The sequence below is a fragment of the Vespa crabro genome, chromosome 2 (assembly GCF_910589235.1).
Source record: "Vespa crabro chromosome 2, iyVesCrab1.2, whole genome shotgun sequence".
Taxonomy (NCBI): Eukaryota; Metazoa; Arthropoda; class Insecta; order Hymenoptera; family Vespidae; genus Vespa; species Vespa crabro.
The window spans coordinates 13,226,553-13,245,707 of NC_060956.1; the positions used below are offsets into that span (position 1 = coordinate 13,226,553).

The 19,155-nt window shown below is 38.4% G+C and overlaps 1 protein-coding gene across 3 annotated transcripts in view; it reads left to right on the top strand.

Moving 5' to 3' along the window:
* Positions 1 to 19,155, top strand: part of LOC124422399 (transcription factor AP-2-epsilon) — a 141,800-nt gene that overhangs the window by 39,571 nt on the left and 83,074 nt on the right. The gene's annotated exons all lie outside the window — the stretch shown is intronic.

Below are 19,155 nucleotides of genomic sequence, written 5' to 3' on the forward strand. Positions count from 1 at the left end.
ACGATAGGAATCACCAGAAATACGTTCTCTTTTTTCACGATAGGAATCTCTAGTAAATACGAACGATAAAGAAAAGAAACTAAATCAACAGTATCAATATCAACATCAGTATCACTAATTGTACTAGTATTAGTAGTAGCTGCGTAACGATGAGTAAAAAAGAGTGAGAGAGGGAAGGAGGGAAAAAGAAAGAGAAAATGCAGCGATCGGTGGTGGCGGACAGACACGAGCGAGAATTTCAATAACCCGCGGGACACAAAGCGGAATGTAGTCACATCTGGCCCGGCTCTCATGCGGCGGCAGTTCTCGGTTTACGTTGGGCGTCCACGCGGGGACGGAAAATCACGATTGCTGGGCGGTGCGGGAGGGTGAGTTGGAGGACCGTATGTGTGTGTGTGAGAGAGGAAGAGAGAGAAGGAAGGAGGTAGAAGGAATATTTGTGTACGTGAATGTGTATGTTCCGGTGTGCACGCGAAAGAGATCGCGAGAAGCACTAGGTACTCTCGATGAAGAGGGAAGTAGGAGAGAAGAGGTTGATACGTAGAAAAGGAGAGGGAATAGATAATGATCCAAGCAGTAGTGTTGCTAGTAACTATTCTCGTAGAGCACGCGTACGACAAATATGACGGAGAGAAAAGGAGAGAGAGAGAGAGAAAAAGAGAAAGAAAGAGAGAGAGAGAGAGAAAGAAAGAGAGAGAGGGAGAAAGAAAGAGAGGGAGGGAGAGAGGGAGAGGGAGAGAGAAAGAGTGGGAGAGGAAGAGAGAAAGAGAGGGAGAGAAAGAGAGGGATTCGGTAAGAGAAAGAGAGAAGAGGATAACAGAGAAAAGGAAAGAGTGAGTACAAAATAGAGAAAGAGAATATGTATACATATGTGAATGTGTATATATACATATAACACATATATAGTAGGAAAGAAAAGAGAGACATACAAATAGAAAATAGATACATACACATACAAATAGAGAAAGAGAGAAATAGGTAGGTAGATAGATAGAGAGAGAGAGAGAGAGAGAGGGAGAGAGAGAGAGAGAGGGAGAGAGAGAGAGAGATAGATAGATAGATAGATAGATAGATAGATAGATAGATAGATAGATAGATAGGTAGATAGATAGATAGGTAGATAGATAAATAGATAGATAGATAGATAGATAGATAGAGAGAGAGAGAGAGAGAGAGAGAAAGAGAGAGAGAGAATATACTAGTGGATGCTGTGGGCAGAGAATGAAAGGGTGAGAGAACGGCGTACCGCATGCATATTGAAGCGTCATTTCATGGTCACCGCAGACTGAAACTTCGTGCTGTACACCCCCGGTTACAACGGAAACGCTGCTCGATCGACGCCAATTGCACCGACGAGCTCGTTGCATCTCATGGATATTTATACGTCGTGCAAATAACTCGGTGCAGGTGCATAATATGCGAACGGTAAATACATTCAACGTATCCCTCCGTCCCCCTCTCTAACTTGCTGCAAGGTTTCTCTTTTGTCTCTTGCTCCCTTTTGATCACTTTCAGGTAAAAGGGATTGTTTCTGAAAGAATCGATAAAGTTCTTGCATGGGAATTGCGTTGTATGATGATTTCATAACTACCACGTGAATAGAATAAAATTAATTTATCTTTACGTTTGCTGTCTTCTCAACTATTTTTACAACAATCGAATATAGGGATTGAAAGGATATACAATATGAAGTTGGGATTCGATCGAATTTTAATCATTTCAATACTTGTATTCTATTAAGAAATCCAAAACTAAAACAGATCCGCATTCTAGATCTTTGCTATGTAACTATATTTTGTTTTGAAACTATTATGTAACGCTATTATTTGCAACGCGATTCTATCCCTTTCTTATTGGATTGTGTATTGGAATCATTCTAAAACTTTTGCTATCCATCCATCCACAGGTCCTGTTATCCATTAGGATTTTTTCATGTCGACTTTTACTATTTGAAAAATGCATTCGACCATTCCGGCTGATGGATTAACCATGTGAACCATTACGTTCATGTTTCTTGTTCTCATCGAGAGTATTACGAATACATAGTAACGGATGTCCGTCTGTGTACCATCACTTTCATGACATTGCAAATGCAGTCATACGTGCGTGTATATGCGAAATAGACATATTTGTTCGTGTAGAAAGCTTGATATGCATGAAGCGATTATCGCTCACGGGATTAAACTCTCGTACTAAGCGTTTCGAGTACACGCTGCCCGATACCTGCCATTTTCGATAAAAGAATTATTCTGTCCTTCCAACGTAGATACATGTTTCGTTTCATGTGTTGAATAATAACGCCATTGCTCCGATCGCTATATTGAAGTTCCATTTCTATCACTGTCAAAGATTCTCGAATTCACATGAACGAAAAGCAGTAGATACGTGGAGACCACGAATTGTGAAAGAATACTGCATTGATGTAAATTTTTTAAATCATTTATCTTCGTAATTGTTAATAACTTTGCTTTTTGTTTTATTGATACACGAGATGGATAAAAGAAGGACTCATGAGAAATAAATAAAAATAAAAAAAATTATGAAGATTATAAAATTCTAATAAGTAAAATTAGAAAATGTTCATTATTTAAAACCAATAAATTTACAAAATTATAATTGATATATACATATATACACACACACACACACACACACACTTATATATATATTTTTTTACACTGACTATTCCTGCATTATACCATCTCTTGACAAAACTCTTAAATTAATAAGAAATGACCACAATATCTCACCTGATAGGCGGCTGTGCATGCTAGTAGGTTAATACGCTACATTAATGTTATATGTACCTAGTAAGTATTTGATTTGATTCAATTTTTTTCAGCATTACGCTCGTACTTTTTCCTTCTTTTATTAGGAATATTGTACACAATATAATAGAATTTATTTCTTCAGTATTGGACATAATACGGAAGAAGCATTATTTAGAAATTGTTCGAATTCTATGATGATCAGATTATAATCGAGCGTCATGATTTTGCACTTATAACTCATGTTCATTACCGTATACAGTGCAATATTTAAGTCCAATTATCTTCTTCGATATATAATGGTACCCGTGACTTTATGATAAGTCGCTCGAGAACGAGGCGTACCTGATGCACGATATTATCGATCATTTTATTTTAATCGACGACCGTGTTTATAGCATTTGTTGCTGTCTATAGCCTCAAGGCCCAACACCAACGATCATACCGCGGCGCCGCTAAGAGCAAAACGTTCCTCCTACTTGAATAGCTTTCCAGTCATTACAGCAATTTGCCTGGTGCGAGAAAAGTTCATCTTCGTTCGATCTAATGCGCGACGATTGCTCCTATGTCTACAGATTCGATATCACGGAAATAACAAAGTTCTCATAAAAATCGATATGTTGAAATAACATTGAGATTTAATGATCGAGATAAACGCGTTTGCTCTCAGTGATAGAAGAAACTTGAATGGTAGAACCACATCGACCGTGGTAGACGAGGTAAATAATGAAAATCACATAACAGCTACATCTCATTCTTGTCTCCTAGCTAGCAAGGTAGATTTTACATTGAGAGTTCGTCGTTCGAAAACAAATTCATTCCGGTTGGCGAAGGTAGCAACCTTATTAACTGGCACTATCCGATAAAGCGTTACGTAGGCGGTATCGGATTAAGATTCACTTTAGGCAGCCAGTTTATCTTTAGGGGTTGCACCTTCCAGCTCGGTTGATAATTCAATTCCTTCCGCTCTGGCAACTCTCCTTCGTTCGGCATCCATCGAAGCGCTGGCAGGCGGGAAAGCAGCAGCCACCAGCCGGTTGAGACTCTCATGTAGCGAGCTAACACGAGAAAGCGTAGCGAAGCTGCTCTCTCGGTGGTTTCTCTAAGGTGCATCGATTTTCTCATACCCTACCCTCGTGACGGCAGCCGCCCATATTCGCATATACCTCAGACAAAGAGACCTAGATAGACGGAAGCCTACCCCGTACGAATAGCAAGGAAGGAATGGAACGCCGGCGGCCATTTTGTAAGCTCTTCCCGGAGGAATCAATGTGACGTCGCCCGAGGGGCGCTTGCGCTGCGGGCAACCCTCCGTTCGTCCCTCCAATCCTTCCTCCTCCGATCAATTCCAACTTCGGTATCTCTGTGGCTCTTTTCCGCTTCTTCTCTCTCTCCCCCCCCTCTCTCTCTCTCTTTGAATGTCTCTCTTCATCTATTTTTCGTCCTGTCATCCTCACCTTTTCCTCTCTTTCTCTCGTTCTCCGAACTCAGTTCTTCTTTAAATTTTCTCTACTATCTTTTCCACCGTCTAACTGTAAAAAAGACTCCGACGTTCCAACGCTCGCACAGTAGGTAGATATCTGGCTATATTTCCAGTAGTTTCACGAGAAATCTTCCCTCATTGTTGTGTTCCATAAGAACTGCATCGTTGAAAACGAATACATTTTTTGTTGAAACGACTCGTTAAATTGACGCGTAACGCTTTTAAAACTAAATAATTCGTTACATGCATGCATAAAAGGAAAAGAGAAAGAGAGAAAGAGAAAGAGAGAGTGAAAGAGAGAAAATATGAAGGCAGAAACCTCTAAATCGTACAATAATACATAGTGCATTATGACCTTTACGACTTCTCTCTATCAGAGACACGTATTGAACGAATTTAGTAAATTTGACTGACAAAGACAGCAGCAGTAGCATTATGTAATCAATGTATCAATATAACAACATTCAGACCAGGCACAGATGATATTTTAAAAGAAAATCAAGGAGAAGTGAAGGTATCGGAGGTAATAGAGAAGAGGCGAATATCGGTAGAGGCACGAAAACTTGTGCTTTTAGTTCATTCTCCTAACTCTTTTTTTTCTTCCACAAAAACATGAACAAAAAGAAAACCATATACAGGATTTCCGATACTGGAGATTGAGTAAAGACCAAGAAAGAAAAAGAGAGAGAGAGAGAGAGAGAGAGAGAGAGAGAGAGAGAGAGAGTAGAAAGAAAGAGAGCAGGACACGAATGTATGTGCGTCGAGGGCAACTGAAATTTATAATGTCGGGTAATCGTGGCAGGGCGTGCACGCACCTGGGTACTAGGGTACCGGCACGTTATTATGATTAGCTACTTTCGGTCCAGTCCCGAGGAGTGCTGGAGATTCCGATCGGATATGCGATACGCGGACGCACACCTCGGATTACGGGCGTAGAAGATGATCTTCCTGTGGCCGCCCGGGGCCGTCGTCAGGTACCTATACCGTACCCACCTCCTACCAAGACATACTTCATTTATTATGACTGTGATCATCGATTATGCACCGACGTCTTCTCTTCTCTCTCCACTCTCCTCTCATCTTCCGTTTTACATACTTCGTTTTCTTCTTCTTTTTCCTCCTTCTCCTCCTCCTGAACCATACTTCTCTCGTGATCGTATGCTGTATTATACTCAGCCTAAAAGATACGCGAGGTGGATTACGCCGAGGGGAGAGATGAACGTCGGCTCTCTTTCTTTCCCTTTCTCTCTCTCTCTTTCTCTCTCTTTCTCTTTCTCTTTTTCTCTCTTTCTCTTTCTCTCTCTCTCTCTCTCTCTTTCTCTTTCTCTTTTTCTCTCTTTCTCTTTTTCTCTCTTTCTCTTTCTCTCTCTCTCTCTCTTTCTCTCTTTCTCTCTCTCTCTCTCTCTTCCTTTATTTTCCTTTTTTTTGACTCGTTATTTACCAAAATCAAAGAGAGGGTCAACGAAAATGATCCGCTGTGAAATTTCTGAAAGAACATGAGTATTTCCCGGGTCTTCCTTACTTCTAACCTGGTAATTTCTCTTGGTACTTGATAAGATATCGATTTTATAACACATCGTCGTTCACTCGCCTTACTACAACCAGAATGTTCGTCCTCTGACATTTTGAAAAGCGCATCTCTATATATGTATGTATGTATCTACCTACCTTCTTTCCTTCACATTACGACATTTCACAAGACGCTCGCCGAGTTACTTACTCTCCCGTTTCTGACTATCGTCCAAACGATAAAACGTTCTCGATTTATTGGTGCACGATAACGATTGCTCGAGTGGAGAGTTCGTAATGCCTCTGGCAAGATCACTCGTCTCTCTCTCTCTCTCTCTCTCTCTCTCTCTCTCTCTCTCTCTCTTTCTCTCTCTTTCTCTCTCTTTCTCTCCAAATATGTAAGTATTACTTTTTTATAAATCCTATTCGACGAGTGTTTCGACCATGAGATCATCTTTTTCGTAATCGAATAATAGAAAAAGATATCTTTCAGTAGAAAATCTTTATAATTATAGCATCAATTTTCAATCAGCATTTTGTAATTTATTTTTGGAAAGCAATAGGTACTTGAGGATTTTTCAAACATAAAACTCGTAGGACAATTTGAAAGTTTGTTCTTTTCGTTTCACAAGGATCCAAAGATCAGGAATACGAGGAAGCGCAACAGGCACGTCTCAATGATTTACGATCATGTTTCAGATAGACTAGAAAATCTTCAAAAGAAAGAAGTTCGTAAAATAAACATACTTATATACGCATACACATAAAGCGTGATGGTTAAGCGAGCTCGTTAAATATCGAGTCGCGCACGCCTCCATCTCTTAGTCATGCTCGTTGACGATCTCACTCTCGCAGAAGATGTTCCTGTCGTCTATCAGCTCGTAACTTCCTCCGTACGATCGCATTGCAACGTGTACGCGTGCGCCTCTACAACCTAACTAAGGGGTCGAATTTGTCGACCTTCTGCTTGGTGACGACGCCTTGGAAACGACGTTACTTGACTCTCTGAAATGATCACTTCGTCGATAAAACGTATAGTTACATAAACGAGCATGCGAAAAGGATCATCGGGTCGCAGCTCGTATTGTCAATTTTATTAAACTCGCCAATATGCTTACAGAGAATAAGAAATATCTTCCGGTTTGTTAAGTTTTCAATTTCTCAAATATCAGGAATGAAAGATGTATACAGTAAATATTCAATAATAAATTTAGGAGTTACTTTATTATTTGATAATTTATTTGTTAATTGATACAGTACGACATCCCGCAGGTTTTGCAGGATCATAAAATTTCAAGTTGTTCAAGTACACGATTAAGGTACTTGTAATATGTGTTATTCTTTATACGCTTGAATGAAACTTATGACTAAATATAAACTCGTACCACTTATATCTATGCTGTTCGTAACAAAAGTCTTTAGACTAAGCTAAGGCAAGTGAGTGGAGATTTGTAAAATGGTAGTTTGCGCAAAGAGGATAAAGATAAAAGGAGGAAAATATCAGGGAAAATACAGCTTGCGAAAGGAAGTGATGCATAAATCTTCCGATAATCACATGCGAATTACAAGAATTCGAGACGAAGTAAGAGAATGTGATCTTTCGATTTTTTTTCTATTATCTTACGACTGGTATATAAATGCCACTTGTATGTTATAAGAGTGTTCATTGCCTATACGATTAGACGCAATAAACTCATTCGTACGATCGTGAATATCAAATCCTTTCCACGGCCTCTAAACTTTGCATTATAACCAATTCCGTCGGGAGGTTTCGATGCTCGATTATAAAAACAATTTCACTGTTTCACTCCAGCGATTAATTTTATTCCCCAGAATAACGTAGGTACCTTCTAGTATAGCAGATATAATCAGGAAACAATCGTAAAACTTTTATCATATTCATTCGAGAACATTAATTAAGCACTCCACTTGAAATACTCTCGAGTTTAATAGCATTCAATCTGAGAATGATGATATGTCCTACTAATTAATTTCATCGACGAAAGATAAATCCTTTCGAGAACTTCAGAAAAAAAAATTGATCCGAATCCGTTAAAGTGTTCTTGGAGTGAAGGTCGAGAGGTAGTCCCTCGAGGGCCGCCACTTGTCGTCGTTTCCTATCCTTTTCACCTGGATTATGTCAGCGAAGTAAGGAGTCAGAGACATCGTAGAAAAAGAGGAAAAGAAATGAAGATTCTTCTTAGGAGAAGCCAGAACGAACTCCGAGCGGATGTAGGCACCGACCGGCTTAATACTTTGTCTCTCCCTTGAAGAGAGGGAAGTTCTTGGGCGAACCCCCGTCGGCGAAAAGAGTTTCTAGCTCCTGGTGATTGGTGTAAGTTAGCCCTCTGGGCAGAGAAAACGTTCGGATAGGCGCATGCGCCGACAAGCACGAGAATCCCCCTTTTGCTTTAGGGTTAGCCGCGGTCCTCCCTGCGGCCAACAGCCCAGGATGACACGCCCCGGGCTACCAGATCAATAAGATCCCTTATACCTACCTACCTCTTTGGTTACGCCCTGAGATACTATGCCTCGTATTCGATCCGTGTACCGTATACGCTTTCCTATGATCAAACATGTCAATGAGTTTTATCGGCACAAAGATTTTAGAAATTTGTAAAATACATTCTCTCTCCCTTTCTCTCTCTCTCTCTCTCTCTCTCTCTCTCTCTTTCTCTCTCTTTCCCTCCCTGTCTTTCTCTTCCTGTCTCTTTCTTTCTCCTTATCTATGGACATTTACAATATTTCATAGGTATATTTTTCGCTTTTTATCTTTCGTTACACTTTTCTACATTGTTTTCTTATTACATCCATTTCGTTACTACACTGATTATAATAGTGCTTTCCGTACGAACTAAAAACACATTGTTCTGCCGTTTTTATATTATTTTGCGCACGTATTCTTTCCAATAAAAATTGTACACTTTCTAAACCGAGTTAGCACGGCTACTACGAAAATAAAACGACGAGACACGCGTTTCAATCCTTTAAAATGAGCTTCGTGTCAGATGTTTCGTAACATATGGTAGGTTGTCCGACTACACGTTGAAATATAAAAAGAAGAGGACAAAAAATTATGTCTACTTTCGCAGAGGTAAATTTGACGTTTCACTTTATACATTTAACTCGAATTATTAGAAAATGTTTACCATGACCGTCTTTTTAGAAAAGAAATCTCCCGTGGCTAGTTAACTTTGGATTAGATAGATCAATTGCAGAAACGATTTATAAAAGAAAAAAAGAGTTTTTTTATTGAACTATATTAAATAATACCATTTTTATAATAATTTATTGAATAATTTGAAGAATAAGAATGTAACGATCTTTCCAAAAGCGAATCAATAGTTAAAATTTCTGTCGTTCGTAAATCCGAAACAAATAGTTATTTAGAATTCGTGATACTGAAAGAAAAAAGAGGACAGAAAAAGAAAACAAGAATTGGTATAGGAAGCGTAAAGAGATGACCGCGCGTTCAAGCTATAGCGATGACCGCATCTCGTTAAAAGACTTCCCTTCCAATTTCGCCAGGTCGATCTGAAATTTTCTTGTAAGCTCGCGTGTACGCCCTGGGCTGTCACGATTCGGAGCTAACTGCCGCGTTTGTACAACCGATTCAGGAATTCCTCGTAACGTAATTTCATCGTCGGAATTCCTGTTCTTGCATCTCTTATGCATATACAGAAACATTCGCGACCAGAGGCTACTCTTTCGCGATTGCACTTCAATTTTGACTGGATGTCTATCTGCCTAATGTGTCTCTCATTAGTAATCTACATTTCCGTCAAGCCGACCGATTCCTAGCCGCTGTAATTTACACAATTTCGGTAGCGATGCGTGTTTCTACGTTTCTACCTACGATACCGACTATTTTCTCGACAATATTTGACGGATTTTTACTTTCATCACATATTTATATGTATGATCCAGTACATTTATTTTTTTCTGCAAAATCTTATCGGGATAGTTCATATTTCATTTGTATTCTTCAATTAAAAAATGTTAAACTTCAGCTAACATTCCAGAAAAAGTTGCATACCTATTCAAAAGAATTTACTTAAAATTATCGAAGAAATTATCGTCGGACGCAGTATTCAACCGTTATATTGTACCCGAGCGTCGGATCATCCGACGGTCGGGTGCAAGAAGGATAAAGCATCGAGGAGAAGTAGAAAGAACTGAAAGGGGGATTAGAGCGCTCGAGAAGCCGATGGAAGCAGGTATGAGTTGGGAGCTCATCCTTTATTTCAAAAATAAAATCGCAACGACGTTTATCCGTGAAGTTTGCAGCGATAGAAAGAGAAAGAGAGAAAGAAAGAGAAACGAGATAGGTTGTAGGAAGGATTGAACCAATGAGAAGTTTGCTGGGCGTCTTGGTAAACAGTACAGGAGAACGTAAGCGATGAGACGATTGGGTCGCAGTTGGGACCGGTTGACCAATCGGAACGTTACTCTCGTTGATCCTGGCCTTAAGGCCCGTCCTAAGACCCCACCACTTTGTCTCTTCGACTCTTGCGTCTATCTGGTAGCTAAGGCCCCGCGGGCGCCCGCGGGCGCAGTAACCCTCGAGTCTTCTTGCGTGTACGACGGTTTAAGGGGAATACCTATACAAAGGTCTCAAAATATCAGGAAACAATATCCACCGTGCACCGGTAACTCAATACGTCTATGGTGCCTTCGTTCTTCTTCATCCTACTACTTACGTCGTCCTTATCTCATTTACGAGCTTGTGCACCTTGCCCACGCGTTATATTTCGAGTTATCTCTTACGTCCTCGAGGCTCTGAGTCAAGGCAAAGAGGAAAAGTGTAGCATTATTTTTATGAATGGATGGATGGATGGATGGCGTTTCAAATTTACATAGAACACATCGAATTGAAATTGTTCCGATAATTTGATTTTCAACGAAACTATTGGCGAATTTTTCGTATTCCCTTTTTTCTTCTTGAACTACTTGAGAGGAAACTTGTTTTATTTAGAATTCATTGTTATTGTACTTCTTAGTGACAGTGAATTCTTTCAAAAGAAAGTGAACTCGAATTGTTTTCATTTTTACGGTACAATTGAGATTTGAAAAGTGGTGCGTGCACAGTGTCCTTCAGTGTGAACACATGCGATTTTTTAAACGGACTCGACAGAGTTTACATTAGACTTTTTGTTTACTTTCCTTTTGCTTTACATGCAAACTATGTACCAACAAAGTGATTAAGCAAGTCCGAGTAAATTATTTGTACAGATCGTGCGCGTTGTCGTTAATACAGAATTGAGAACAAACGTATACTTTACGAGGAAGCCGAATGCCGAACCTAGACTACTACAACACCGCGAGAATGCATCAAATGGTAAACTCTTTTCAAGATACAATAGATTATTTTACTTTGTTAGAGCTTCGCTTCGCGAAGATATAACGCAGGACAGTTTACATTAATTAAATAATGGTACTTATCGAGATACACATCATCTCTTATACGATCAGATGATCAACGAACTAGAAAAGTTGCTCTTGGCAAATGATATCGATTCTTGTCATATATCCAACACTACATTTATCACGAAACCTACGCGGCGATTGCTTGCATGCAGCGAGTTGAATAGCTTCTAGCAGTCTCTTGATTTAATATCGCTATTAATTAATTACTATGAAACCAGAAGTGTTTAATTAACGTCACGCTAATTACTACTTTATCTAATATACCGCAGCCGGTCGTGCACGAGAAGAGATCGCGCGCGTGCGTACGGGCGACCATAGAGAAAAGTGGAGAAGAAAGAAGAAGAAGAACGAAGCGATACGTCACGCACCCCCGGGACGCGTTTAAGTGAAATAGATATGTCAGCCTTATGGAATATAAGTTCATAAAATTGAGCGGTAAATCATTCAAGTAGGAGTGAGAGAGAGAGAGAGAGAGAGAGAGAGAGAGAGAGAGAGAGAGAGAGAGAGAATGGAAGAAGGAGAAAGAGAGGGCAAATTTTCTTTGTAAAAGGTATGCACATAGCGGGAGCAACTCGCCAGACGCCGTAATGACAGGCTTTAAAGAAGAACTCATAAAATCTTGCCACAATGGAATCATTCTTGTATGTACCTAGTTCACGAATATTTCGATGGCGTTCCTATGTACGAGAACATATCGTATGAACTCACCATTACGACTTTTCTTCGTTTTTCTTCGAGTTAGCAGTTTTTAATATTTTTTTTAACAATTTGATAATTACATATTTCTAATATACAAAAGTGACTCGATTGATGATTTTAAAATATAAACAAAGAGTATGAAGTTAATATTGCAGATAGAAATATCTTCCGTATGGAACAGAGATATAAATCTCAATATTCGAATAAAATACTCATTTTATCATAGCCGATATTTATGTCAATTAATTATTTTTTCGGCTGTATTTTCTATATACCTACATATATTTATTTTCTTTAATGTTAAGTATGCAATCTAAATTTAAGTTTTTCATTTACATTATTTACAAAACTTGTTTGTTTATATATATATATATATATATATATATATATATATATATATATATATATATATATACATTTACGTATCAAAAGAGAAAGGGATGGAAAAAGATTTTATTACGTTGTTAATCGGTCTACGAATTCACGCGAAAGACAGCATGAACAACAATTCCGTTGTTGTTGTTGGCGCCTTCGATGTTTTACGATCTCCAATTACTTCTTTCGCCGCTTCGTGGTCACGTTTCATCACGTAAACATATAGATGTAAACATATAGAGGTGTACATGTTCAGCCCTACGTGCACGCGATCACAACACTTTCGTATCTTTCTCGATTACCTGGACATTCTCGTCATGGACAATGTATCGATATGTACATTCGATCGATCATCCGTGGATTATCGATCTTTCTTCCACTTAACGCCGTTTGTACAATATACATGCACATGTACATAGGTATGCACACGAAACGTTCATGAAATATTGCATTACGTTTTTAAGAATCCATCTTAAATGATAAACGAAAACCTCACTAACACGTCAGATAATTAATTTGTATGTTGTAAATCATCGGTAAAATATTCTAAACATTCTAGAATAATTCATTCTTAAAAAGCGATAGTTTTTATTTTTCTAGCCAAGATAGCTTCTCGAAGTTCGGCTATCAATTTTCAAAACATCCAGTACTCATTGACGTAGAGATGTGCAGAAAAGATTCTACAGGGTAGAATATTTAAGTACGACCTAGCGTCGGAACATAACTTCTGAGTTCTGACATTTCAATCAGCAGCGCCTTGCGTTTTATTTCTCGTCGACTACTTTTGTCTGACGCAGAAGGACTTTTCTACTTGCGCATCTTTCACGCTGACACGTTGACACACGATAGAACAGAATCGATCGCTTCTCATCGCGACTGACAAAACGTTTCGAGAACTACGAAGATTCGAGAAAAAGAGAGAGAGAAAGAGAGAGAGAGAGAGAGAGATAGAGAGAGAGAGAGAGAGAGAGAAAGAAAGAGAGAGAAAGAAAGAAAGAGATGAAAAAGATTGTTAAATTTGTAATACAATTCTTCGAGTTTTTCGTGTTTTAAAAGCTTGTCTAAACGAAAGTTTACTCTCAAGAAACTCTATCATTTTGTCATTCTTTCGAAACTGAATGTCTATAAGAATGGAAAAATATTAAGTGACCATTTCTTCGTACCATTAAAGAAACATAAATCAGGCTCAGGTAGCTGTTGTACGGGCCGACTTTATGGAGAACGATTGTAAAGCTCGTTAACACCTGTATTAATGACAATACCTTAGAGGTTCTAACAAACGGTTTATAAGTCAATAGGCGGATGAGTTGTCAACACTTTGAGTTTCTAGTTTGCTGAAAAGCCTAAAGAATCTTCATTTGAAATAACAATTATTATCGGAAAATAAAAATTTGAAATAACAAAATTGTATCGAAATTGTTAAATTTTCGATCGTCAAAAATGTTCTCAGAAGCACGTACTAAATTTGTCAAATCGTTCATCTTAAGGTCGAAATTCCGTCACATAAATAGTTCTACTTAAGGGGAGAAAGAAAAGACATAAATGGAGACTACTCAAAAAGTCGTAGAGAAAGAAAAAGAGAGAGAGAGAGAGAGAGAGAGAGAGAGAGAGAGAGACGAAGATGCCGGAAAAGGAAAGAATACAGGAGAAAAAAAAGAGAAAAGAAATACGAAGAGGCCCGTTTCTTTCACCTGTGCCACCGCGAGCAATAAATAACCGCCAGCTTAGCTGATTTTACTGCCGTGGTGTTTGGGTGATCCCAATAACGCCGACTCGAAGAAGGGACCAATAATGCGAAGAAAACCAATCTTCGCGCTAACTAGCCATTCAAAGCGGCCGAATTGCCAGACACAAGTACTTCGAAAGACCCTGGTTAACCTCTGAACGAAACGGTTTCGAAGCTATTTCAAGTATTAAAGAATTCGCGATTTAATGCCATAACCCACATGATTGGAAAGTTGCATACTTCGAAATGCTTATAATTCTTTTTATGATAAGCTTGAACAAAAAGTATTTTTAATACTTAATTTCTCATGTGGTTTTTCAACGATACCAAAAATTGGGAAAAATTTGTTTTAAATTACTTCAACGAATAGATACATCCGTTGGTCTACATCGAGAAGCTACGCAGTACATCAATAATTTCCATGCTCGCTTTTTTCGTCTTCTTGTTAATATATTTATCGATCCGTAACGGATGATACAAGGGAGGCAACGCTCGAGAAACTAATTTTGTGAATCATGTTTTATTTTGACGCGTACACGAATCTTGTATCTATATAATAACTGTTTAAATTCCGGTAGTGGTCATCCTCACGAACGGTAGCCTCTAATCAATCTAATTTTAGGTTTCTCCTCCTCAATGAGGACCAACACTGATATTATTTGGTAATTGTAATGGATCGGAATGTTGCGCGTTCATTCTTTAAGACAGTCTTGCTCAGCGATTCGCCTCTGCCAAAACAATTTTGTCTTACACCTTTGCCATTTCTCTTTCTTTCTTATTTTCTTGATTTTTTTTTTTATTATAGCTATCTCTTTCTCTTGATCTGCTATTATCTGAAACAACGCACGCTCGATTTCAACATGTAATTATGAGCTTTGTGTGTTCCTCGCATTCCATTTGTGTTTCTTTATACTTTTTCTCCGACGTACGTGAACCGTTTCTGAATTGACTTTTCGACAATGGTTTCTAAAATTGTTGGTTCAACTCCTAGAAATGGATCGATTCCTTTCGTTACGATTCGTTATATCTTCTACTTCATGGCATGGCAACCGGCGGTCTGCAGCCCGCATGCAGTTCGCGTCTTTTCTTGTAAAATGCAAAAAAATGATCTCACGATTTAACACCGCCGTGCTTCGTAAACTGTACAGCTATCGTTTCTGTTATTTGTTTTTTCTTCTTTTTTGTATGAATAGTCGATTTCGTATTGTTATTTACATTTCTATACTAAAAAGAAAATAAGAAAACATTGCTAATAAAAATTGGTATTCAGAACTTTTAAACAATATCTCAAAAATCAAAAAGTGATATACGGCGTTTTTCCTTACAACCACAGATATAATATTTATATTCTATCTATTCCTATTCCATATAGGATAAGGGAAAGATCTCATAAGCTACAAGGTTTTTGTTTTTAAGTATGGAATAATGGCTAGTGAACTTAAATAGTGAGAAAATGGATTGATTGATGGTGAGGAACGTGCGGCCCGCGGCGAAGACATTGCCCACCTATGTCCTACTTCATAAATTTAGTTCGTCTTTAATTGTTACATTACTACTTTCAAATATTCATGAAAATATTTTTTCTGATTTAAACATATCGTCGAAAAAAATGACTATAAAATTTTTTATTGATCGAACACTAATCTTTTCACAAGAACTCCTAATCAAACGTAATATACTATTTGACAAGCAATAAACTTTTTCGTTGTATATACAATTCAACGATGATTGAACGATTAACTTTGATTTCACCAGAGTTGAATTTATTTCACACCGATACTTTACTGAGGTAATAAAATTTCTATCACGCGAACGATCATGTTAATTGTCGGCCTCGATTTTTATAAAAGAAAATGAACTGTCGTGAGACAACCAGAGAGAAAGAGAGAGAGAGAGAGAGAGAGAGAGAGAGAGAAAGAGAGAGAAAATAAAAATAGTAACAACGTTCGTGGCTGGCGTTGTTGAGACACGTGGGCTTCCTATAGAGAGAAAAAATATAAAAAAGGCGTCCAACGATAGCAACGTTTAATATGAAAATATTTTCGATTTAAATGGAAATCGTGACCGAGTTTAGCGTTTTATAATGCAGAGATAAAGCTTTGTAACCATGGAAAATTGGCAGTTTGCGTGACCGCGTCTCTTCATTTGGTTGCTCGTTCGTTCGGCCAGCCAGAAACGAGCAATTAACTCATTGTCGCACAATAATTAAATCCTTCACGGTGGAAAAGTGGTTAAATACTGGGCAGCAAGTAAATCATTGGAACTTATTACTGTTATCGCCTTTAACCATACGGTAGTAAACGTTCTCGCATTCCTGGTATAGAATAATAGCGGCCTATAAAGTTGCTGTTTCGAGAAAAATTAATATATTGCGTTCGTAAGCACTTTGTTTTACATCTATCTCAACAACGACATCATTCGTACGAAGGAAAAAAATAAAGATCACTTGGAGTAATTTCGATATATTGTATTTTCTCGTCTCGAAATAACTTTATCGTTTAACCAAGAGAAACAAATCCGGAACGATGAAGATCTAGCTTCTTTTTTCACATATACAATTATTCTTGATTTGTTCTCATCAAGTAATTCTTATTAGACGTATCCAAGTGTTTCCGAACAAAAATATTATTACGGATCATTATGGTAGAGGATGAGATCACGGATCATGGTGTTTGTCTTTAAAGGGGGTAGGAAGGAAAAGAGTGGAAAGAGAAGAAGAGGATTATCTCGTTCGAAAGTAAATAGGTACAATTAGTGTATATCGAAAAGAGAGGCACTTGGAGAGTAAAAAAATGAAACAGAGAGAAAGAGCCAGACACAGAGAAAGAGAGAAAGAGAGAGAGAGAGAGAGAGACAAAGACGAAAGTAGAGAATCGTCGCAGAAGTGTCCACAGAAACGGCCGTTTCTGCGGATGTTTCCCTGAAAGGCACCACCATTTGTGGTTTACCGATAGCCAGGCGAAACGATCGTTCGAGCTAGAAAACAGCTCAGTAAATAGCGCTGCTCCCCTCGTTAACTCGATTTAATGGCACGTCGTTAGCAGTCGTATACTCGATGCGATGTTGCCCGCTGGTGATCATAAAAAAAGGAGTGCAACTCGGAATTTGGGATCCTTGGAATCGTTAACACTCTAAACGTAATCGGAGCATACCAGAGTGCCACGTTATGATACCTTACCAGTTCTCTCATTCGATTCCAAATTTCTCTTTCTATCGCTCGCTCACTTGGTCTATCGAAAAGAATAAATATAAAAAAAGAATACAGAGATTGCAGATACAGATAAAAACAAGTTTTCCATTCGAAAATAATGATACTGTGCATGATTATTTTTCGTCAAATAAAGAAATTAAAGATATTTTCCACTTGAAGGAACATAGTTTTAAAAGTTTATATCTAATCGATTGAGTTTATTAAATATGAATTACAATTAAATATAATTTACTAAAAAATTAATAGATATAGACATTGTGACAATATTATTAATTACCGATAAAAAACCGGATGTAGAAAAAGTTTTTTTTAAAAATAAGATAAAAGGGAAAAAAGAATAGAAGAAGACAAGAGTCATATTTTACAGAAAAGGGAGAAAGAAAGAGAGAAAGAGAGAGAGAGAGAGAGAGAGAGAGAGAGAGAGAGAGAGAGAGAGAGAGAGAGAGAGAAGAACGATACGAATTTGTAGAAGCACACTTGTTACGTTTCTCGAACGATTCACAAGCAGGTAGCTAGTGGTCTTCTCGACTAGTCGATCTCTTTTGGACCCAACATGTATGCTAAGCCGTTCTCGACTCGGTCCACGTTCCAACAACGCGCATAGCACGACACAGTACGAAAGACGCGTGCACGAGCGCGTGCGCCCACACACATGCGAGTTCGTGCGCCTGCGCGCACAAACTGCTGGGCATACCAGAATTCTCAACAGCCGAATATCGCCGTGTAGCATCCGCGCATAGAAGCGCATTATGAATATTCAACCGGTTACCTGGCATGGCCGCGTTCAGATTCATTATTCATTTCTGCAGCAACGTTTCTGCGTTTTCCGCCCCGCCAGCATGGAACACGTCAGAACGAAGCATGAGAAAGAGAGAGAGAGAGAGAGAGAGAGAGAGAGGGAGGAAGAGAAAGTGAGAAAAAGATCTTTTTTATTTTCTGGCTTCTCGTCCTGTTTTTTCGTCCTCGTCCTTTTTGTTTCTTCTTCTTCTTCTTTTTATTCTTTCTTTTTTTCTTCCTCCTATACCTGAGATAGATAGATAGATAGATAGATAGATAGGTAGATAGATAGATACAGAGAAAGAGAGAGAGAGAAAAAAAGAGAATCTAAGTGCGTGATCTTTCTCCTCTTCTCACTTCTCTTTCTGTTTTCTCTGTTCTCGTCTCTTTTGTTTCTCTTTCTCCTTCTTTTTCACCATCATCTTCTTCACCTTCTTATTCTACCTTTCCCTCTCCATCATATCCCGAACCCATCCTCCGTTGTTTTATTCGTCGGTCGGAAGAATGCGCTCCGTTCAGCCTAATAATCGCTTCCAGACGCGGTGAAAGAGGGTAAAGGAGTGAGGACGCTTATGCAACGGTCTCCGTTAAAAATTTTTCAGATTCCATCGTGGAACGAATGATCCCTTTCTCTCTCTCTCTCTCTCTCTCTCTCTCTCTCTCTCTCTCTCTCTTTCTCTCTCATTCTGATCAGACGAGAGACGAATAGATCGGAAGGTAGAAATTATTATCGAGGCGATCTATGATTTCGCCAAATTGATCCAGTCTTTATCTTACTTGCCATTCTTAAGATTCGCATCGTGAAAAGGATCAAAGATTTTGGAGTTGCGAGTATCGAACAACTGCTCACAGTTTCTAGGACGATTTCGTGCTGCATGAAGCTGACTCCACGGAATCTTAGATGGAGTAGATTAGACACAGAATGGACCAGATTGTGAAAGAAAAAGAAGAGATTGCGAAAGAGTGACGTTGCATTTCTAAATTAACTTTACGACTTTGAAAATGTCCGTTAAAGGTGATCTTTTATTTTTTAAATTATTCTCTTAGTTGACGAAAAAAAATTATAGAAGAAGAAATTTCTAATCGTTAATCGACTGTTAATATTAATATAAAAAGGATGTCAGTTCACATTCTTGCAGTAATTCGTCAGTCTCAAAGTGTATAAAATCTTCGAAATCGT